The 17022-nt window shown below is 43.1% G+C and overlaps 1 long non-coding RNA gene across 1 annotated transcript in view; it reads right to left on the bottom strand.

Annotated features, from left to right (window-relative positions):
* Positions 1-11361: 11361 nt before the first annotated feature.
* Positions 11362-17022, bottom strand: part of LOC148977674 (uncharacterized) — a 30089-nt gene continuing 24428 nt past the window's right edge. The window contains exon 3 of the long non-coding RNA XR_016169464.1: positions 11362-11766. This is a non-coding gene — a long non-coding RNA (uncharacterized LOC148977674). The remainder of the gene's footprint in view (positions 11767-17022) is intronic.

The raw sequence follows: 17022 nt of genomic DNA, 5'->3' as shown, positions 1-17022 counted from the left end.
AAAATCATTAAAAAAAAATATAGCCATGGCTGCTATAAAGCAACATATAATTGAAAGGCAATTAATAATCTGTCATTACGTCACTGCATTATGATATTACGGCTCCAATACGGTGCAGCACAAAGCACTTATGTGCATCCCGAGCGGAGAATGATGTGCTTGAAGCCACATGAAGTTACAGCGCATTGAGTCCGTATTGAAAAGTTCAAAGCACAAAGGAAATACATATTTATGAACAGTGTATTATACATTATCTATCTATGCAATAGTTTATTGAGCCTTTTCTTTTAAAGGTTTTAAATTTCAGTTACTGTGTGCGTGAAGAACAATTATAGTGCTCTGACTCTAGTGTTGTGATCTAACCGACAGCGTCCGACACCCGGTAGAAAGTAACACGATTAAGTTACAGCAATAAAGTCCAGCAAGAAAAAGTTTCTTCATTCGAAAATATAGACCTTTAGACCTTTATCTTAAAGATCCAGTATAATAGGATTAACATTGAATCATTGAAGATCGTTTCATCATTGACTGTAACCGAATGTGACGTGCTGTTTGAATGCTGAATGGAGAATGACTGACAGGCGCAGAGAGGGAAAAGTTTGTGTTCTTGAATTTAATGACTTAAATATTAATTTCTATATCACATAATAGCTTCAGAACACTAATAATACAGTACACAAAAACTTTATGGTACTTTAGAAAGTTTTTGTGCCTTTGTGCCTAACAGAATAGTATATGCACAATATAGAATTTGAATCAGCCTCGTCAAAGATGGCAGTGTCAGAGCCGATACCGATCCTGAGTATCTAATCGGCGCACTTCTTTTCAACAGTCAAATTGAAATTGAAATTGCTTGAAACTCAACAGATACATCACATTTATTAGCCAGTAGACGTGCAAAGTTTCAGAAACGGGCAATGTGCAAGGACTAAATAGCGCCACCTTTTGACAAAAGTGGGGTTGTTAGTTTTATCTACAGTTACAAAAATCGGTATATACATTGTACTCCTCAAGCCGGACAACTTTCTAATACATAGTCATTAGCTCGGACCAAGAGGAAGTCAGATATTTTGGTTTGAATATGGTGAGCCTCTCTCTGAGCCTACGTCCCTGTATGGCAAGCCCTTTTAACATTTAAAAGCTAAGTTTGCCTGTCCGGAATTAACATTGTAGATATCAACAACGTCTTTCTGTCTATTCGTAATTACATTTTGGATAGTTTGTATTATCATTTAAGACATCTGTAACATAATTGTGACTAGTCGAAATGACAGAGTATGGCAAGCCGTTTTAACATTTAATCATAAAAGGGCCAAAGCCTTCGGCACCGCTACCCGGGTGCCTTTAGGTAACTAAAGGAACCGGGGTTGCGGTGCCACCGGCTTGGGCCCGCCATCGCTGCTCGCAGCTATATTTTGTTCTTTTACTCATTTATTCATGTTTCTTATTGTTGTCAGTATATAAAATGTAATTAATTTATGCATTAATTCATCGATTGACTGACAATTGAGATGTTTCACTGCATTTAGCAATATAAATGAATTCATGCATTACTGTCATATTACAAAACAAATTACATTTTGCTTGTTTTATTAAATTATATTTTTAGAATATAAAAAGTTATATAAGTATTGGTCAGCATTTAATTTTATTATTTTGTTTAAGTTTTGGGGTGGGCTAACAATGAAATTCATTCTGAGGTAATATTAATTTTTAAGCAGTGATACTTAAATTTTTTGAGTATAAAATCAACAGTTTTCTCCAAAAGAGATCTTCAAGCAGCTGCCCGTCTCCTTTGTGCAGACATTACAAACGCTGTTCTAGGTTGTGCTGTCAAGTTACTGATGTTATGAAGTGTTAGAGCACCTGTCGCTCATATAATTTAAACTTATTATATGCAAGATCATGGAAAGATACTATAGTTTATGTAACAATCATAGTGACAAAACAGAAAATATCAAGATCATTGGTTTGTGTACATCATAATATGACATAAAATTATATTTATACACAGGAAATAAGAACAATAAAAAAGGCTAAATATCTTCTTTATAGTTCTTTATAATACATAAAAAAAAAGTTGTTGTTATATCTGAGGGATGAAACGAGGTAAATTCATGAAGAAAAAGAGGAAAACTTAAAGGAGAAACTTTTTGGGTATAAAATAAAGAAATTAACAACATAATCAAGAGATGATGATTTTGGGGTTTCTTAATAAAAAAAAATATCGTTAGAATAACACTGTTGGTCACATTAGTAGGGATTAAAATAAAACAACTTAAATCAACCCTAAATGTATTCACAAAATAAATAGGCAGCTGTTTCTTCAACAAAAAAAAAATATCGTTAGAATAACACTGTTGGTCACATTAGTAGGGATTAAAATAAAACAACTTAAATCAACCCTAAATGTATTCACAAAATAAATAGGCAGCTGTTTCTTCAACAATACCACAACAAAATGAGCAAGTTTCATCAATATCAAGATATTTATAGGTAGATTAATTAAACGTATCGTTCATATTTTTTTTTATTGCATGACATGAAGGTGTTGCGCTTGTGATAACGCGTAGTAGGTCACATGATAACGTCAACATGGCAGATGTCCGGTTCGCATTCATACTCAACGAGATTTGGCTATAAAGTACCTACTCTTTTAGCGCTCGATGAGTAAGTACTTATTGAAATTAAGTACCTACTCATTGAGTATGCGGTTTGGAACGCAGCCATTCTCTGGTAATAGCAAAGATTTTAGAATAACACAGTCACACAGTAGAATAACATTTTGGTAATAGAATGGTGTGCTCAACGTGAACACAGCTGGTCATCGATGAGTTTTTGGAAAATGCCTGTCATTCAATGAAAAGCAACTAGTTTACAGTAAATAAGAGTAACATCGATAGAAAGTGATCTTTCTGTCAGTCAGCCACTCAATAAGAAGGTTACTTACTGTGGTGGCACTATGAAACAATTATGGTATCGAATGTTAAATTATAGAAAACCAATGTAGTCCTTATTCGAATTAATTTTTTTTCTAGCAATATCATAAACATGAATTTGACATCTAAACGATTTAAACAATGTTTATAAGCACCTATTGTTTGTCTGTAATGATTGATAAACTTGGGAACCCTCATTAAGTTATCAGTCATCATTAAGTTAATGATAACCGTTTCGTTTGTTTGATCATTTTTTTCTCAATCAGGGCTGCGTTTCCCAAAAGCATCGTAAGCGTAAGTTGATCGTAAAAACGATCGTACGAATGATCTTAATTATGTTCTGTTTCCCAAAAGCATCATAACTTAAGTAGCACTTGAAAATCTTCATAGTACGAGTGCTCTGGAGTAATAGATACAGTCGGTTGGTCTGGGAACGCCCCCGGGAACGCCCCGTCACGTGGTGTGAATTTAGCCCGTGGGGGAAAACATTGCCTTGGCGCTCATTGAAATACATGGGACAATCATGCCGAAGAGTTGCGGTGTCGTTTTCTGTACCACCAATAAACAAACAAATTATAAATTGAAGTTCTACAGCCTTTCTTACATACATACAGAACCGGATAGGAGGACAAAATGGCAAAATTAATCATATCTTATTAGATTACTGTGTGAGTAGAGGTCCGTGTGATATAGTAGTAGATGTTTAACTCGTATTAGGCAGTGGGCCAGATTTGTCTGACGTTACATCCCTTACGAAAAAGAACTATAGTAATCCTATGGCTATTAGTATTCTATAGTAGTGTATAATACTTCTGTGATGTTCATTAATACCTATACTTCTAGGCTATGTCCCAAAATACTATAGTATTCCTATAGGATTAACGTTACTATAATATTTTGTCCTAAAATACTACAAGATTCCTTTAGTTGTTTTTCATAAGGGATGTTATTAGCGTTATCAGCTGAAGGTTATGAGACTGCAGTCTGTGAGAATTCGGATAACTGTCAGCAAAGTCCCTCTGCAACTTCGTAGCGACTACTAATGATCACCGTTTTACAAAAGGATTAATAGTTTGGAGTGAAGCATACGTACAATTGGTAAGTGACATGGTTTTATGGACTTATAGTGAAAATACGCAAGTTGATTGAGTTACAGGCTTGTGTTGCCGGTAGCTTCCGCGATGTCTTACCTGAAGATTCAACCAGATATAATAGTCTGGAAACGACACCTCCGGCCATTTGGTTGGGTCATTGACCCAGTTTTTAATTAAATAAGGGCAATCATAACCTATTACAGTTAATTTTGCAATGTACCGTTGCCGGTCGGCAGGCATAAATGACTCGCAATATGACATTTTTGTCATTCAAATACATAGGATGGTCGCGCTGCTTTCCCCCACACCGACCACGCCCCCCAACTATGACGCGTTGCCGACTGTATCTATCGTACATCCCCAAGTGCATCGTAAGAAGACAGAGATCCCATTCAGGGAACTTCGAGCTGCGTGTAAACGCCGTGTAAACGCCGTGGGAACGCCTCTGCGTGACGAGTCATGAAGCACGTATGAAATCTGTCCAATGGCGAGACGGAACGTCATAGGCGGGGTGACGTATCGACCAGGAAACTATAAAGCATCCCCGAAACACAAGCGCAACAGCTTCTGAGTCTTCACAAGCGCTCTATGTATGAATTTTGTCTGTCTGTCTAATATTGTATATATATATATATTGATATGGCGAGCAAACAACAGCAGAATTTCAGAAAGTGTGTTCATCCCTGCCCTCGCTTCATCACGGGTGGGGATACACACGATCTGTGTGTTGTTTGTTTGGGAGTGCAGCATGCTCAGTCGGCTCTCGAGGGGGCCGGCTGTGAGCACTGCGAGTGTCTGCCCATGAAGACACTTCGCTCCCGCCGGGCACTCTTCGAGGAGAGTGGTTCGGTGCGTGCTCCCCGCGGCTCGGGTCCCGCTGCTGCCGAGGCACAGCGAAGGCTTGCGTCGTGGGGATCGCAGATGGATCTATCAGCGGGGATTGAGACGGGCCCCGCCCTTTCTCTGCCCTTACCTGGTAGATCCAGTGCCTCAGTTCTCGCTGCGGGGGTCCGCGTTGCGGTTTCTCCTGCCCGGCTGAGGCGCCATCACTTCAATTATCCAGTTCTGAGGAGCTGGATGTTGAGAGTGTGGATGCAGAGTCTATGGACTCAGTGGAGATCGGGGACTCGCCATCCCAGTCTCCCGCGAATGTAGAGCTGATGGAGGTTTTGACTCGGGCTGTGGAAAAATTAAACATTGAATGACCAGTTGAGAAACAAGAGTCGAGAGTAAAGAGTAAAATGGATGAGAGATTTTTAAAATCACACTCACTACCTCCACGCCGGTGTTTGCCCTTCTTTCCCGATCTACACACCGAGGTGTTTAGATCGTGGAACAAACCAGTGTCAGCTAGAATTTTGACACACCAGACCTCTATGTATGCTAATATTGCTGGGTCTAGGAGACACGGTTATGGGGCGATGCCGAGGATGGAGGAAGTTTTGGCGAGCCATCTTTCTCCTGAGACGGCATCGTCTTTTAAAACACCGGCGTTGCCCACCAAGCCACTCAAAAATACTTCGGTTTTGGTGGGCAAAGCTTATTCAGCGGCGGGACAGGCAGCATCTTGCTTGCATACGATGGCCATCCTCCAGGCGTATCAGGCAGATCTGCTGAAGGATATGAGTGAGGGGGAGGTCGTCGGCACTGACGTGATTAATGAGCTGCGTCAGGCGGCAGATATTTCTCTCCGTGCCACCAAGGAGACGGCCAGATCAGTCGGCCGCTCTATGGCAGCCCTGGTGGCCACGGAGAGGCATCTGTGGCTAAATCTGGCTAATATGAAGGAGAAAGATAAAGCTTTTCTCCTGGATGCGCCGCTGTCGACCGAAGGTCTTTTTTGGTGGTTCTGTGAACGCAGTGATTGAGAGATTCCAAGAAGGAAAAAAGCAGGCAGCGGCGCTCCAGAAATGTCTCCCCCTCCGTACTCATCCTTCAGGGGCTGCTGGGCGAGAGCAGCCCCGCCCGTCGGGTTCCTCGCATAGGGCGCAGCAGAAGAAGAGCGTCGCCTCTCGGGCTCCTCCCCAGCAAAACTGGGCTGAGACGCGGCGTTCTCAGGCGAGGTCTTCCCGGGATAGAACCGATCTGAGGACGGTTATTGTCGCCAGGAAGGCTTCGTCGAAGAAGTCCTGACGCCACTGGTGTCAGGCTACTGAGGGTGGTCCCCACCGTGAGACAGAGGTGTTCGCCGCTGAATCCGGCGCCCGCTCTCTCTCGGTGCCCTCAGGGGTTCGTTCTGCCAACCCTGCCTGTAATGGGGGGTGCAGACGGTCCCAGCGAGCGATTTCCCGAGGGACGCTCGTTTGCTCCGAGGAGCGATACAGAACGGTCGTTAAACCCTGCTTGTGCGCGGTCACAGGTCGCGTCCACCTCGTTTCCACCTCGTTTCCGGGGGGTTTTGCCCACAGTGGTGACCCCCGAGCAGGCTCTGGTTATGGAACAAGAAGTGAAAGCTCTGCTACTGAAGGGGGCGATAGAACGAGTTCTTCCTCCCGACAGAGAGCTGGGGTATTACAGCCGGTACTTCATTGTTCCAAAGAAGGATGGGGGGCTGCGTCCGATTTTAGACCTGCACCTCTTAAATCGGTCAGTAGGGAAGCTCAAGTTCAAAATGCTGACTCTCAAGCAGATCGTGTCACAGATCAGGTCCGAGGACTGGTTTGTCACGATAGACCTAAAAGACGCGTACTTCCATATCTCCATCCTTACGCAACATCGGAAGTTCCTGAGGTTCGCTTTTGGGGGCGAAGCGTACCAATATCGGGTCCTTCCATTCGGCCTAGCGTTATCTCCTCGAACCTTCACGAAATGCATGGACGCGGCCTTGGCCCCGCTGCGTCTCCAGGGCATTCGCATTTTAAATTACATCGACGATTGGTTGATTCTGGCTCAATCGGAGCATCAGGCGATTCGGCATCGAGATGCCGTCCTCGCCCACATCAGAAGGTTGGGGTTGAGACTCAACGCCAAGAAGAGTGTGCTTTCGCCAGTTCAGCGGACCACTTTTCTAGGCGTGGTATGGGATTCGACGACGATGCAGGCACGTCTGTCGCCGGCTCGTATAGCCTCGATTATCTCGACTGTCAAGCAAGTGAAGCTAGGCCAGTCACTCACTGTAAAGGAATTCCAGAGAATTCTGGGTCTGATAGCAGCAGCATCCAACGTGTTACCGTGCGGCCTGCTGTACATGAGACCACTACAGTGGTGGCTCAGGACCAAGGGGTTCTCCCCGAGGGGAAACCCGCTCCGCAAGATCAAGGTCACGCGACGTGGTCTCCGTGCCCTGGCTATGTGGAAAGAACCTTGGTTCCTGTCCCTGGGACCTGCGCTGGGAGCCCCGTGTCGCCGGGTAACGGTGACGACGGATGCCTCTCTCACGGGCTGGGGAGCGATCATGAGTGGTCGCTCGGCCCGCGGGCTGTGGCAAGACCATCATCTCCGATGGCGTATAAATTGTCTAGAGATGATGGCGGTGTTTCAGGCTCTGAAACACTTTCTCCCAGACCTCAGAGATCATCATGTTCTTGTCCGGTCAGACAACATGTCTGTGGTCTCTTACATAAACCACCAGGGGGGTCTGCGCTCACGTCCATTGTACAAGCTGGCGCGCCAGATCCTGTTGTGGTCCCAGGGGAAACTTCAGTCGCTGAGAGCGATTTATATCCCAGGATACTTAAATCGGGGAGCGGACATCCTGTCGAGGCAGGGGCCGAGGCCCGGGGAGTGGAGACTTCACCCCGAGGTGGTGGAGCTCCTTTGGAGACACTTCGGTCGGGCCGAAGTGGACCTCTTTGCGTCCAGGGAGAACTCACACTGCCCGCTGTGGTTTTCCCTGAGTCCTCCAGCTCCATTGGGGCTGGATGCGTTGGTACAGGAGTGGCCGAGGGCACCGCTGTACGCATTTCCCCCGATTGCTCTGCTCCCAGGGGTTCTGGAAAGGATTCGCCAGGAGGGGGTCAGTGTACTTCTGGTGGCCCCCCGTTGGCCAACCAGGGTATGGTTTGCGGACCTGATTTCCCTTCTCGAGGGTCCTCCTCTGGAGATTCCGGTCAGGAGGGACCTTCTGTCTCAAACAGACGGGGGGATACTCCACCCCCGTCCGGAACTGTGGAGGTTGTGGGCTTGGCCTCTGAGGGGGCCCAGCTCATAGATTCAGGTCTCTCGACTGAGGTCGTGGAGACCATCCTCCAGTCCAGAGCCCCTTCCACGAGGAAGTTGTATGCCTTGAGGTGGAAACTGTTCACCTCTTGGTGTGGAGAGCGACAGTTGGATCCAGTTAACTGCCCGTTGCCGGCAGTGCTGGAATTCCTTCAGGAACGCTCCTCCACAGGGTTATCGTACTCCACACTAAAGGTGTGCGTGGCGGCCCTATCCGCTTACCATGTCCCTTTGAGTGGAGCTTCTCTTGGGAGACATCCCCTGGTAACCCGTTTCCTTCGTGGTATCCTGAGGCTGAGGCCGGTAGTGCGTACGAGGGTACCGACCTGGGATCTAGCGGTTGTGTTGGAGGGGCTCTGTTTAGCCCCTTTCGAGCCCATTGATGAGGTGCCTGAGAAGTTTCTTACTCTCAAAACCATCTTTCTCCTAGCCATCTCTTCCCTAAAGAGGATTGGAGATATTCAGGCGCTGTCGGTTTCCCCCTCCTGCTTGGAATTTGCTCCCGGTATGGCGAAGGCTTTCATCCTCCCTAGACCGGGGTATGTTCCGAAGGTTCCAACTACGGTTGTCAAACCTATAGTGCTACAGGCCTTCTGTCCTCCTCCGTTTCGGACACCAGACCAGGAGAAACTATATCTGCTCTGCCCGGTGAGGGCCTTAGACACGTACGTCCACAGAGCTGCCCTGTGGAGGAAATCAGAACAATTATTTGTCTGCGTTGGGCCTCCTAAGAGAGGTTCTGCGGCGTCTAAGCAGAGAATGAGTAAGTGGGTGGTCGAGGCCATTTCACTTGCTTATGAGTCCTCCGGTCAGCCTTCTCCCTTGGCTGTCCGGGCTCATTCAACCCGGAGTATGGCTGCCTCTAAGGCATTATTATCAGGAGTTCCCTTGTGTGACATCTGTGAGGCGGCAGGATGGTCTTCACCACACACATTTGTGAAGTTTTACCATCTGGACTTCAGCTCCACCCCAGGGGCGCAGATGCTTTCGTCAGAATGTGCACTCTGATATTCATACAACGGACACCTGCTCGCATGGCGGCGTTGGTATTAGCGTTCCCACGGCGTTTACACGCAGCTCGAAGTTCCCTGAATGGGAACGTCTCTGGTTACGTATGTAACCCTAGTTCCCTGAAGGGAACGAGACGCTGCGTGTCTATGCCATACTCCCAGCATGCCCGTGAGCGCTTGCTTCAGTCCTATCAGAAGCTGTTGCGCTTGTGTTTCGGGGATGCTTTATAGTTTCCTGGTCGATACGTCACCCCGCCTATGACGTTCCGTCTCGCCATTGGACAGATTTCATACGTGCTTCATGACTCGTCACGCAGAGGCGTTCCCACGGCGTTTACACGGCGTTTACACGCAGCGTCTCGTTCCCTTCAGGGAACTAGGGTTACATACGTAACCAGAGACGTTATGAGGTCACCTGCAGGACAACCGGCAGATTACACTTTATTCAATAGATTACACTGCAACGTAAGTAGCCTATAATATATAGGTTTTGATTGTACACTTTGTTGTATCCGTGTTTTGTTTAAATTAATAAATTAAATAATTAAAAAGGGAAGAAAAAAATAGAAATAGCTTACACATCTAAATTAAACTAATGAAAAAAAAATAATCATAAAATAAGTAATCTGGGAAATATGGTTTAAAGACCGGGCAAAATAGTGATGACTGACGTGCACGAAAACCAGCCATGTATTGGACCTCCTTCCCTGATCTTTGAACACGGTTGCTAGTTTGCAATGTGACATGTACTTTCAGATGTTTTGTTTTTCCTTATTTGTATGGTGTCCTTTAAATCTGTTAAAAATATAATCTTTGTTTCCCTCTATCTCCTCTGGAAGGACATTCATTTTATCTTTTTGAAAGGTAGCCTATCTTCTCTTGTTTTTTTTTTTGTTTGTTTTTTTTTTCAGCCATTTTGTCAGCCTGTATAGGTGTTTTATTTAGATTTGTCTTGATTTCTAATCCACAACAAATGACGATTATTAGGTTAAACGTTCAAAATACGACTCCATATAAGGTTATATTTCAGCACTTCGGGAATGGATAGCGACGCTTAAGTAGCACGTAGAACGCGTTCTCGCGCGTTCATGTTAAGTGCATGTTTGGGAAACGCACGTGGAATTGCTGCGATCGTTCGTAACCATCGTTATCGGGAAACCCGGCCCGCAGGCTGTTTACTTCTCTCTCTGCCATGTTTTAAAAGGGTCCAATTCCAAATGAAGTTACTTTTTGGGTGACCCAAAAAGGGTCTCTCTCTCTCTCTGCCATGCTTTAAAAGGGTCCAAATCCAAATGACGTTACTTTGTGGGTGTCCCATCTCATATCTCACTTCTCTCTCGCTCAGTGATGCAGTTTCCAGAAGGCTTTAACCAGCTTGACCTGCTGGAGTCTCATGGCCACATGATTCCAGTGGGGACAAAGAGCGACTGGGAGGACGAGGAGGAAGAAGATGATGATGAGGATGAAACCTGCCACACAGAGGAATGGAATCAGCAACAGGAGCTTAAATTACAAGACACTCCAACTGAACTGATATTATGGGCCGCTGAGAAGAATAAGTGACCTTTATCTCGAGCAGTAGTTTTCAAACCTGAATCTCTTATTTAAAGGGATCATGGAATTGAGAATCAATCAGAGATCATATGGAGAATCAGAAATCAGGAATCAGAAATCAGAACACTTCACATCCGTGCTGTATGGTGGGTGTAGTCGCTTAAGTTCAGAATCAAAGTCGGAAAAGGCTTTAATTATAGTGTGCTTGTACAAACAGGGAATCTACCTTGGTTTTGAATCTTGTAGTGCACACATATAAATACAACAAGAAGACACAATCAATTTTAAGAATAAAACGGTTTAGGCAGAAAAAAAACATTTACAGTTTTGTAAATAATATGAATTTACATAGATATTACACTAACTCTTCAAAGTCTAAGGGGTTTTAAGTTCACCTGGCACGATGTATGACTTCTGGAATGGTCAATTTTCATGGTAGAGTAAATAGAGACATATTTCTGTATTCTGTAGATTCTCAGCTACAATGTGGATGCATTGACAATACACTTTTTGAGACAATTATATGTGTTATAATGTGATATGTGATCACCAAGAAATACAAAAACAGAATTTTTATTTTTTTTTATTTTATAAAAATACGAAACATAAAGAAAGGATTTCACAACAAATATTTATTCCTCAAAGGCTTTAGAACACCTGCAAAAACAATTGGGTGAAAAAGTATAAAGAAACAAAACAAATATTTAAATTTCTGTGATTGCAGTCACCATATTTTTTTGTGAAAAAACACAGAAATAAGAATATAAAGGGAACCAAATGTTCATTAAAATGGAATATTCTCTATAGTCTCAATTTACAAAATATCCAAAACCACCCCTAGATGGCACTGTGCAATGCATTTGAAAGACTTGAAATATTGATGTTTCAATATTTGATGTTTGATTGTAAAAAATGTTTTTTTTTCTCTTCCAATAGTCTCTTACTGCTGGGAGCTTTAGAACTCCAATGAATTTGAACATCTCTGCAGGGTTGATGGTGGTCCACTTGTACCTTTTGAAGACTAAAATTTCATCTTTTAATATTATTTCATTATTAAATATTATGTATCTGTATTATTATTCTTTATTAGTTTTCATGATCACTGTATTATCCTTTTGGAGTTTCAAAAAGCATGAGTTAAAAGCATGAGAGGAACATATGTCAGGGGAAAGCTATATATTGCTCAGAGAGGTATGTGTGCCATGTAACATGTTCACTCAGCATAAATGTTTCCACTGATGCAAGTGTACCACAGATGTACACAACAAGGAAAGTAGCGCACGTATGACATTTACGTTCTAAGTTGAGAGGCTCAGAGCAACATGTTTGTTACCTTACAAGGAAGCTGTAAGACTGTGTGATGTATAAAAACTCAATGTCACATTGTACCACCTCAGAGAAACATGTAGGCATGACCGGGTGAGAGGGTAGAGGAACATGGAGAAACGCATAGACCAGGCATGAACACAACATCATGAAGTTTCTCTCCTGACATATATATAATATATAATAAAACTTTCTTGGCAAGATAACTGGTGTCCGGTCCCGTAAATTGAATAATAACGGGGAAACACAAGAGGCTTTAATTCCAAGTCTACATTTGGCGTCACGAGGAACAGGATAGCATTCAGGCATTTGTCTCAATCATTCAAGGTAAGACTTTTTCCTATTCTAAAAAATAATTTGAAGTCTGCCTGATGATTGGACATTGACTGAAACTGCTTAAAAGAACTGTGTTGTTTAAAGTACCAGTTGTTTTGCCAATGAATATATGTGTCAGCAAAAGGAAAATAATTTAAATAGTTTGAATTTGATGTGGCTTATTTGAGTTGCTCTGTTCAGTAAACCTCTGAAATATTGAATGATGCTGGGGAAGTCTTTTTCATTTTTGAAAAGACTTTAGGAAAAGTGGATCTTTTTTAGAAAAAAGACCATTTAGTCAAATATTTGGAATAGCAGTAAAGCAATTTAGCAATTTGCTTGGCATGACTGGAAGGTGGTTGGAATATGGCGAGACTGTAAAACTGATGGCAGATTAATCTCTAAAATATTTCCAACACACCGAAGAATCGTTTTAGAAAACGAGGATAGTGTGTCAAAGCGGTGATTTATAGCGGTTTAAAGTGGCGGGTCTGTGCTATAGGACGCACAGGATTCCGTATTTAGAAATACAGGCGCCCTAAAATTTTAAACACGCTGATTGAGCCCTTAGAAGATGGGTATCAATGGAAATAGGAGCTAGAATTGTGTGTTTTTTCGATTTTGACAATAAGCTGTTCAGTATTGAGAGGAAGAGGTTGATCTGAGAGCAACTTCAAATAAACTAAATAAAATTTAAAAATAAAAAATAGAGCAAACAAATACACAAAGAAAACAAATTATTAGAGTTAACTTTTTTGTTGTTTTTTTGTTTTTGTTTTCCTTTCCCCTTCTTTGTTCTTTGAGTTATAAGAGAAGGCGAAAGGGAGAGAAGGAGAGAAGCAGAGAGAGAGGGAGAAGCAGAGGGACCCCCCCCTTGGAATTCACGCACAGTAGATATACATCCACACACACACACACACTCACTCCCAAAATATCCCTGCTGTTTGAGTGCACAGTCACAGAGTGACAAATAATTTGCAATGGCAGAAAGTGGTCTTAACAGCCGAACAATTGCTGATTGGTATTTAAAAAGAAAACAGAAAAAGCAAGCTAAGCTTTTGAAAAAAGGACTGGATGTTAATGCATCTTTGGATGTGCAGCTAATCTGGTTTGATTCGCAAAAAGACTCCATCAAGTCAAAAGCATTTCCAATACTGGCAGCTCATTGGATTGTGAAACAAGGTGGAATCTTCTGTGGCATTGATGGATGTCCAGCCCCACTTTTTGAAGCAATGAAGCCTCAATTTGAAGCATTTCACAAATTGAACAAAATTATGTCTATTAACTGTTCAGATAAAGAAAACACAACCAATGATAATTCATTTGATCCAGATTGGACAAATATAATAACTGAAGCTGAAAAGAGATATTCACAAGCACCAGTGAAATCTGCAACCACTGTAACGCCTCCTCCTTACAAACCAATTTATCCACCTTTGCCTGAACAATATACAAGTTCATCTAAACCTCTGACGCAGCCTCAAGCTTTGAGATCAAATGGTCCAGTTGACAAAATGTATATTGCATCTGCACAAGCAGCTCCAATAATAACAAGATCTAAAACAGTTCATCCCAACAGAGACATGCTGCGCTGTACACCAGCTTGTAATTATGGATCCGACTGGGGTGATGAGACAAGAGATGACGACATGATCACAATTGACAAGATCGGTCCTGAACTTTCTTCACCAGTAATTAAAAAGGAAGGATCTGAATTAATGACAGAAGAGAGACCATTCACTCCAGGTGAACGACAAGCCATTCTCACAGCCTTGCCTCCTCTGAAGAGACAAGATCCAAACACAGAGTTTTGGCGAGAATTAGACTCTCTTGTCGAAGCACATCAAATGACACTACGAGACATTCACACCATTGTGAAAGCTAAAATCCCAAGAGACAGATGGGAACGCTTGCCAGCTTCAATAACAACTGCCCAATGGATAGATTTGTGGGTTGATGACCAGGGACGACCCCTGGGTCTTTGGCAAGCCTTAGATGTATTCCGAAAAGAAATCCAGGAAATCTTAGGCAGTGGTAAAATTCCCTTCACATTAGTGACATTGATTAAGCAAAAGGATGATGAATCTCCAGATGAGTATGCTCTACGTAAGTGGAATGCTTATGAGAGATGGGCTCTCTGTGCAAAGAAACAACCTGACAGAGATGATGTACAGTTCATTGACACACTTGTGGATGGACTTGGCCCAAAATACCAACAAGCCTTATCACTTGGAGTCAACCCAGGTGAGACATTTGACCAAATCATGCAATGGGCTGGCCGTTTGGAGATGGCTATGAGGTCAAACAAAGAAGAAGGAAACAAGCCATACCGAAGAGGAGTGGCGACAGCTCAATACAACAAAGACACAAAGAATAAGATGGTTTTCTGCAGCAATTGTGGAAAACGTGGACACGTTAGACGAGATTGCTGGGCTAAAGGAGGTGGAGCAGAAGGTCAAGGTCCATCATTTAAACAGGTCAGTACCAAAGACCATAATGAAAATTCTCAAGAGAAGACGTTGACTGAAGCACAAGTCCGTCAGCTCATTGAGGGAATTATGCGTCCGCAATAGGAATTAGCGGCCCCCTGTATTAGTAAGAAAAAAGACAATCGCCTTTTCGTTAATGCATTAATAGGGGGCCACCCATGTGATGTTTTGGTTGACACAGGCGCCTCAATTTCAATAACAGATTTGAACCTACCTACAACAGAGGAAACTATGGAAGTTGAAGGTGTTGGAGGTGGTATCACAAAATTTCGCAAAAGTATTCAAGTTCCACTGCAAATACATGAAGATGAAGTCTTATGGACATCTTTTTGGGTGGGACCGAATTCACAAGGAAGCCTAATTGGCATGGACATTCTTCCATTGTTAAACATGATCATATTCACTGACAGTCGTCATATCGCCACAACTGCTGGGATAATACCACACGAAGATCGCACATGTAATCTAAGGTCTGTTGGTACAGCAAAACCAATTATCAGGAACTGGACAAAAGATGGTGTGTGGGGTCTTCTATGCAGTTTATATCCAGATGTTTGGGCTAAACACAAACTGGATTGTGGTAAAGCCAACATTGACCCCATTGTTATTGAGGGACCGACACATGCCCCTCATAAACAATACCCTATCAGACCTGAAGCAAGACAAGCCGTTGAGGAAATAGTGGCTGACTTGGAGGCTGAAGGTATCATCAGACAAACGTCATCTACCACTAATAGTCCTGTCTGGCCTGTCAAGAAATCAGATAACTCATGGCGATTAACCATTGATTATACAAGACTTAACAGTGTAACACCAAAACCGCATCCTATTGTAGCCAATCCTGCCACTATTCTGAATGATATTCCAGGAAATGCTAAAATTTTTACGGTACTGGATGTACTGTCTGCTTTCTGGTCTATACCTATAGACAAAAGATCTCAAGAGAAATTAGCCTTTACAGTAGGCGCAAAACAATATGTTTGGAACAGACTCCCACAAGGTCTTAATATTTCTCCTGTTGTATTTCATAGAGCTTTGAACCAGTTCTTAACGGAGCAAAAAGCTGAAATTGAGAAATCAGGAAGTGTCTGCCTCCAATATGTTGATGACTTGTTGATTGCAAGCCCAGATGAAAGAAGCCATATATTTGCTCTGAATGTTGTCCTACAAGCCCTTAGGAAAGGGGGATTTAAAGTTAACCCCGACAAAGCACAGCTGGCCAAATCCAAAGTTATCTATTTGGGCCAAGAAATATCTATGGAGGGAAGGAGAATGACAACAGAGCGTGTAGAAGCATTACGACAACTTCCAAAACCTCTAACAGTTACAGGAATGCGAAAGGTGATGGGACTTTTCAACTATTGTCGTCAGTATATACCCGATTTTGCTAGCATCACCAGCCCTCTCATTGACCTGTACAAGGGAGGAAAGCCGGGAGTGGAACAGATTAACTGGACACCAGAAGCTGAGGAAGCGTTTACTTCTATGAAAGAAAAACTGACTTCAGCTCCAGCTTTGGGACTTCCCGATGGACGATTGCCGTTTCATTTGTGGACCAGTGTAGGAGATGAGACGTATTCAGCAGTACTGTGTCAAAAACCAGGTGATCGATACAGACCAGTTGGATACTTTTCCACAAAGATTCCTGTCACTATGATTGGGCAACCACGATGTATACAAGCTCTCGATGGTGCCACATGGGCAGTGGATGCTGTTGAGAATCTGATAGGAGCACAAACTATCATATTGCACACTCCACACAGTATAGTGACATTGTTGAACAACACAAACATCAAAACCATAACCGACGCAAGAAGAGCAAAATGGGAAGCTACTTTGTTGAACAAGGATTTGAGAGTGGAAATCATCAGAGACACGTCTCTTAACCCTGCAACAATGATGCTGGAACCACATGAGGGAATACCACATGAGTGTGTAAAACAAGTAGAAGAAGATAGTCTTGGTCCTGTTAATCCAATCCCTCTTGAAAATCCAGACAAGGAGTTATGGGTTGATGGATCCAGTTACTATGTTGATGGAAAACGACACACTGGATGGGCTGTAGTGCAAGCTGATGGAACTGTTGTGAAGAAAGGAGCTCTTCCTGGCAAGCTTTCAGCACAAGTAGCCGAGCTCA

Source organism: Pimephales promelas, chromosome 8 (assembly GCF_988280905.1).
Source record: "Pimephales promelas chromosome 8, fPimPro1.hap1.1, whole genome shotgun sequence".
NCBI classification, from domain to species: Eukaryota; Metazoa; Chordata; class Actinopteri; order Cypriniformes; family Leuciscidae; genus Pimephales; species Pimephales promelas.
This window is presented reverse-complemented; position numbering and strand designations above follow the sequence as displayed.